Here is a 6,637-nt window from a genome sequence, read left to right as displayed (position 1 = left end):
CAGGAGGGGCGTTAGCGCCTGCGAGGTGTGGGCAGAGTCTCCCCCGGCTGAGCTGGGACACTGACGTCAGGCCTCGGCCGCAGAATTGGCTCCCTGTCTGGCTTCCTTCCCCGGCGCGGGCGCGGCCCCGTCCCTCCCGCCCCCGCCCCCGCCCCCTTGTCCCTGCGTGCTCTCCCGACGCCTCTGCCGGCCAGGCTCGGGGGAGGTGGGGAGGCATCCATCTCTACCCCAGGAGGGTTAATTCCCTGGGCTGTTTGGGGTCCCTGAGGGTCCATATGAATTTTAGGATGGCTATTTCTGGGGGGAAAAATGCACATCACTGGGACTAGGGTAGGGTTTACGGTGGCTCTGTAGATCACTTTGTAAGAACGGTGAGCCCTCCAATCCCTGCGCGTGGGATGTGGGCCCTTCACTTGTGTCCTTCTTCACTTCTCCGTGGCTTCCATTGCACAAGGCTTTTCTCGCCTTGGGTCAGTTCATTCCTAAGTAGTTTATTATTTTTGATGCCACTGAAAATGGAACTGTTTTCTATCCCAGACTGGCCACGTCAGCATCCCTAGGGAACTTGGTAGAAATGCAAATTCTTGGGACCCACGGGAGGAAAGAAAGAAAAGAAAATGGAACTGATCTCTTTATTTCCTTTCCAGTTTCTTTGCTGTTAGTGAATAGAAACACAGCTGACTCCCAGGTTCACTTTGTATCCTGCTACTAAGCTAACATCATCTATTTGTCCTAACAGTTTTTTGTGTGGAATCTTTAGGATTTTCTACATGTCAGATCACACCACCTACCAAGAGAGGTCATTTTACTTCTTCCTTTCCCAGCTGGATGCTTTTGGGGGTCAGTCCCCCGGGGACGGCCCATTCTACTGGTTCTACGCAGAGAGCCCTCTTCGTCCCGCTTACAGCAGTGTGACTGTGTAGAAAACTTGTATTTCCGACTTTATTCTGCAAAAAGGCCCCGGGCTCCACCGTGAACTTCCCCTTATCGCTGGCGGCTGTGTGCTGCCCCGTGAAGCCTTCCTGTGGGCAGAAGTGACAGGGCCCTTCTAGAAGTGCGAGTGCTACTGCTACACCATCAGCCTTCACGCGTCCTATCTCGCCCTCAGGTGCCACAGCGGCATCTGTGGTCCCAGGCTGAGCCCCAGAAACCCCGAGCGGTGTCGGGGAGACAGTGGGCAGACGCCTGTCCCCCGCTGCGGCCGCGGGCTACCTCTTCGGCCTGCGTGTCAGGGTCCCCGCCCCCCCAGCCCCTCCCTGCCCGTCAGAGCCAAGAGTCTCCTGTCAGCGTGGTCAGGAGAGCTGACCCTGGCTTTGGGTCACCGTCCTCCAGCCCCAAGTGTCCGCGTGTGAAGACTGTTGAATACTGCTTCAATGGATTTGCTAGCCATAGGGCCATTCAAGATTTTTATTTCCTCTAGCCCATTCTATTTTTCTAACGATTCGTCCATTTCATCTGTTTTCAGAAATGTTGACATATGGTTGTTTACAGTACTCTCTAATTACCTTTTTTAAATTGATGTGTTTGCACTTCAAAAAATTTAAATGTATATACAGTAAGATTCACTCTGCAGTGTTCGGGTCTGTAGGTTTTGACAAACGCATACAGTTGTGTATCCACCAGAGTCACGCTACGGAACAGCTCCATCACCCCAAATTCCCTCCTGCTGCCCTTGGGAGACAATCCTTCCCTGACCCCCAACCCCTAGCAACCACAGATCTATCTCCCTCTCTCTCAGTTTGCCTCTTCCAGAATGTCACATGAAGGGAATTGTACAGCCTTTTGGGTCTGGTGTCTTGCCCACAGAAAAGGCACTGGAGGTTCATCCCTGCTGGGCACGCGGATAGCCCCTTCCTCTTACGGCATCTTGTGGACGGACCTCAGGGGTCACCTCCTCAGCAGCTGGAGGACACCTGGTTTATCTCCAGTTTGGGGTGATCATAAATAAAGCTGCTGTAAAGATTCATGCATAGGCTTTTGTGTGAACATAAGTTTTCATTTCTCTTGAGGAAATACTGGGAGTAGAAATCCTGCGTCACCAGATGGTGAGAAGTGACCGCGCTCTTCCACGGGGCTGCACCACTTTGCATTCTCACCTGTGACATGTAAGAAGCTTTTGCTGCACAATTTTGTCAGCATGTGGTGTTGCCATTTTATTCATGTCACTAGTATCAACCGTTCTCATGGGTATGCGGTGGCATTGCACTGTGGTTTTAATTTGCATTCCCCTAATGACAAAGGACGGGGAGCATCTTGTCATGTCCTTATTTGCCATCATCCGTGCTGTGTTCAGATCTTTGGCTCTTTTTTTGGGGGGGGGGGTGCTGCCTGCATTGGGCCTCCATTGCTGCGCGCGGGCTTTCTCTAGTTGCGGCGAGTGAGGGCTGCTCTTCGTTGTGGTGCGTGGGCTTCTCATTGCAGTGGCTTCTCTTGTTGAGGAGCACGGGCTCTAGGCTCGCGGGCATCAGTAGTTGTGGCACGTGGGCTCAGTAGTTGTGGTTCGCAGGCTCTAGAGCGCAGGCTCAGCAGTTGTGGCGCACGGGCTTAATTGCTCCGCGGCATGTGGGATCTTCCCGGACCAGGGCTCGAACCCGTGTCCCCTGCATTGGCAGGCAGATTCTCAACCACTGCGCCACCAGGGAAATCCCTGGTCCATTTTTAAATCGGGTTACTTGTTCCTTTACTGTTGAGTTCTGGAAGTTCTTTATATATTCTGAATACAAGTCCTTTATCTGATACATGGTTTGCAACCATTTTCCCACAGTCTGTGGCTTCTCGTTTCCTTTTAAACCTAAAATTGGGGCTTCCCTGGTGGCGCAGTGGTTGAGAGTCCGCCTGCCGACGCAGGGGACACCCCGGTCCGGGAGGATCCCACATGCTGCGGAGCAGCTGGGCCCGTGAGCCATGGCCACTGAGCCTGTGCGTCCGGAGTCCGTGCTCCAAAATGGGAGAGGCCACAACAGTGGGAGGCCCGCGTACCACAAAAAACAAACAAACAAACAAACAAAACCCTAAAATTGTATTTTCTTTCCGATTCACGTTATTTAATTTGTGTTTTTTCTTTCCTTTTTTGTGTGTGTTTATTTTTCTCAGAAGTTGGTCTGTTTCGTTGGTTGATTCTTTTCAAAGAACTAACTTTGTCTCCACGGACCTTCTCCATCACACCTTTGCTTCCTATTTCATCCATTCCCAAGCTTATTTTTATCTCTGTTTTCAAACTTTCTTTGGGCTTATTCTGTCCTGCCCCACAAATCTTCTTTTTTCCCCCCCAACATCTTCTTTTTATTTGACTTACAAAATTCAGGGATACCTTGCATTCAGTGTAAAACCTTCCCTCCTGCCCCTTTGCTCCCCCCACCCCACGCCTCCTGAACTTCCTAAGATGGGGATGCGGCTCACAGACCCTGCGGCTTCCTTCTTTTCCACCCATGCAGCTGGGTACGCAGTGCTTTTTATTCTCATTCAGTGCTAGGTATTTAAACATTTCTATTATGATCTCTTCTTTAGCTCACGAGTTTTTAGCAGCGTGTGTATGTGTGTTACAGTGCTTGTCTATAAACATATCCCCTACATTGTATTATATTTTCAAACACACGGCACAGTTAAAAGAATTGTACAGGGAAACCCCACATACCCACCACCTACGTTTTACAGTGCACAACTCACTGTCTCATTCACTTCTCCATCCATCCATCCACCCATCTGCCCGCCTCTCTATCCATCCACTGTGCCCCCTCCCTTTTCCCTATAAGTCCCACTTTCTTATCTTGAGAGCCTGACTACAACTGGGGGTGCTGCTTCCACACCCTGTGCCCTGGAAATGGGAAACCAAGGACAAAAGACCTGATGGCTGGATCCGTGGGGCTGCTGCCTGCCCAGCACCCACCCAAGGGCCTACTGTGGGCTCAGGACACGGGTCTCCGACATGCCAGGGGCTCAGAGGTTGCCTCCTAGGAGCCAGGCAAAGGCTGAACCTTTCTCTGGACCGTGCGGGGTGTGGACGGCCCTGGCCTGCGGGGTTAATGCTGTACTGCACAGGCTCTGTAAAGGGTCCTCTGAGGGTGACAGTGAAGCCAAGCCGTGCAGGGTGAGTTCAGGGAAGGGCTCAGGAAAGGCTGAACCCTCGGTGACTGGGACACGGGGTGGGAGTGATGTGGGCAGGGGAGGGGCAGGGGAGCAGGCCCTGGGCGTTGCAGGGAATGATGGCCGGGCTCGGGCAATGCCACAGCTAGAAGTGGGCTATCCAGCCGACTGGCTCCTCCCTCCGTGAGGCTGGACCCTGGGAGGGCAGGTGTCTGGGGAGGGGTCCCAGGGCTGGAGGTTGGCAGCGCCCACCAGAGGGAGGAGCCTGCCTTGAATGCAGGGCTGGTTCCTGCAGCTGAGCTTTGGTACAGGGTGGGGGCACTGCTCTAGGCTGGGCTCCCCCCACCTCCCCGCCCGCTGTTCCCCAGAGCGGCCAGGCCCTGGTGACGGATGTGCCCTCCCAGCTGTCCAACCCCAGGCCCAGGCCCCCACGGCCCCCAGGCTCAGGGCAGGGTCCTCTGGTCCCAGATGACCTCTCCTGGCTCAGCCACTTCCCCTCCTCCAGCTGGGCCAGCTGGCAGCCCTCTCCGCCCTGCAAAGCCCAGCTTCTGCACAGCCTGTCTCTCTCCCTGACAAGGTGGACCAGCAGCTAGGGAACTCTCTCCTCTCCCCGGCTCCCCCCCCCCCATTTTCGTAGGGGAGACAAAGGCATAGCCTGGGCTAGGTGCTTAAGGTCACCTCACAGAGACACAGCTGGGGACCCCAAGTTTCATCCACCTAATGCCCCAAATAGCCGCTTCCCTGTTCCCTCTCGCACAGAGGCGAGGAGTCCGCATCTCGGGAAGCCGCGGGCCGGCCTGGGGAACCGTGTCTGCTCCGGTCCGCCGCCCCATCGCGCCGCCTGGTGGCCGTGGCCGGCACTGCGCCCTCCGGGCCTCGCTCGCGAGCTCCCTCGTGGCCGCCGGCGGGCGCGGGCGCCTCCCTCGCCTCGCGGCCCAGAGCCGCAGTCCGGGAGGCGTCGGTGAGGGCAGAGGAAGGCGGAGGTGAGGTCCAAGACCACCGACTCAGCCAGTGCCCAGGGCTTGCGTCTCCCCCCAGTGCCGCCAGCGTTCCCATCAGCAAGCCAGGGCGTACCCCTCAGCACCCCGGGCACAGGGACACCAAACCCCAGCCCGCCGCATGCGCTGCAGACCTGGACCCTTCGTCTCCCCGCAGTGAAACGGGCGTGCGGCGCCCAGGGGCCCGGGGAGGGGCGGGGCGTCCCCCGGCGGGAGTTAAGGGTTCCGGGTCCTCAGCCGTCCCGCAGCCCCTGCTCCATGCGGGATCCCGAGATTCCCTTCTCGCTCCCCTCCTCCCCTCACCCCGTCTAGACCCTGGGCCTCCTCGCTTCTCCCCGGCCCCCGTCGCCCTGAGCTTCCTTGCCTCCCTCCCCGGCCCCCGCCCGGACCCTCCCAGCCCCTACCCCCAACTCCCTGGCCTTTCCATCCCCGACCCTTGCACCCCTGCCCCCTTCCATCCCCTCCCCCGGCCTAGAGCCGCCGCTGCCCCCTCCGGTCCCCGGCACGCCCCGGGCCCGCCGGCGGGCAGCCAGGCTGCGGCGCGCACCCACCCTCGCCCGGCGGCGGGCCTGAGCGCGCCGGGGCCTGCCGAGGCCGCCGGCAAAGCAGCGCCGGGGCGGGCCTGGGGCGAGCGAGGAGAGTTCGGTCTTGGCGGCCCGGAGCGGGGGCTCCAGGCAGCCCCCGAGGGCGGACAGAGCGGAGGCGCGGGGCAAGCGGGCGTCCTGGGTCCCCGCGCGCCGGAGAGGACCGCGACCGGGTTCCCAGGCAGGACCCCATGCCGGGCTCAGACGGGGTTGCTCGCGGTGTCTGTTATTTGCACACTACTCTGAGAGGTAGGTACTGCTATGGCTCCCATATTCCAGGTGCGAAAATCGAGGCACAACTGGGCTTCGCACCCAAGCGCCAGACGCCGCCCCCAACTCACGTAGAGGTTTGCACAGAAACAGCTGGTGGGTCATGACCTGGGGGGTCGTCACCGCGCCCCAGGGGCTCACCGTTCTGTCGGGCAGGACCCGTCCCCCGCCCCCCCCGGCCCAGGTGGCGAGAATGCCCGGCGCACGCGCCGGCACCCAGGGCCAGGGGCGTCCACTTCCGCAGTCAGAGTCCTCCTGTGCCAGCCCGCCCCGCCCCTCCCCGGGGAGCGGCGACCCCTCGGGGCGCGGAAACTGGGAGGCGGCCGAGGGGAGGCCGGCTCCTGCCAGGGCCGCTCTGGGGGTGCAGGGCTGGGCCCCCGACCCCGCCCTAGGCCCGGGGGCCTCCCCCGCCTCCTCGGGAATCCAGCTCTCCGCGGGGGCCGAGGGAGCCGAGGAGGTGGCGAAGCCGAGCCCGCTGACACACGCGCCTGGAATTCCCGGGGGCGCCGCCGGTCTCGGCGACCCCTCCGAACTGGGCCGGCCCCAGCCCGCGGAGGCAGGAGGGGGCCGGCTCCCCGACGGGGCGGGGCGCGCACGAGCTCCTCCTCCCCTCAGGGCCGCAGGCGCGGTGACTCCAGGTGCCGCAGCGCTGCCGCCCTGCGTGTCCCCGCCCGCACCTCACGGCCACCGCGCCACTGGTGG

The sequence above is a fragment of the Kogia breviceps genome, chromosome 3 (genome assembly GCF_026419965.1).
Source record: "Kogia breviceps isolate mKogBre1 chromosome 3, mKogBre1 haplotype 1, whole genome shotgun sequence".
Lineage (NCBI taxonomy): Eukaryota > Metazoa > Chordata > Mammalia > Artiodactyla > Physeteridae > Kogia > Kogia breviceps.
Note: the sequence above shows the minus strand (reverse complement) of the source record.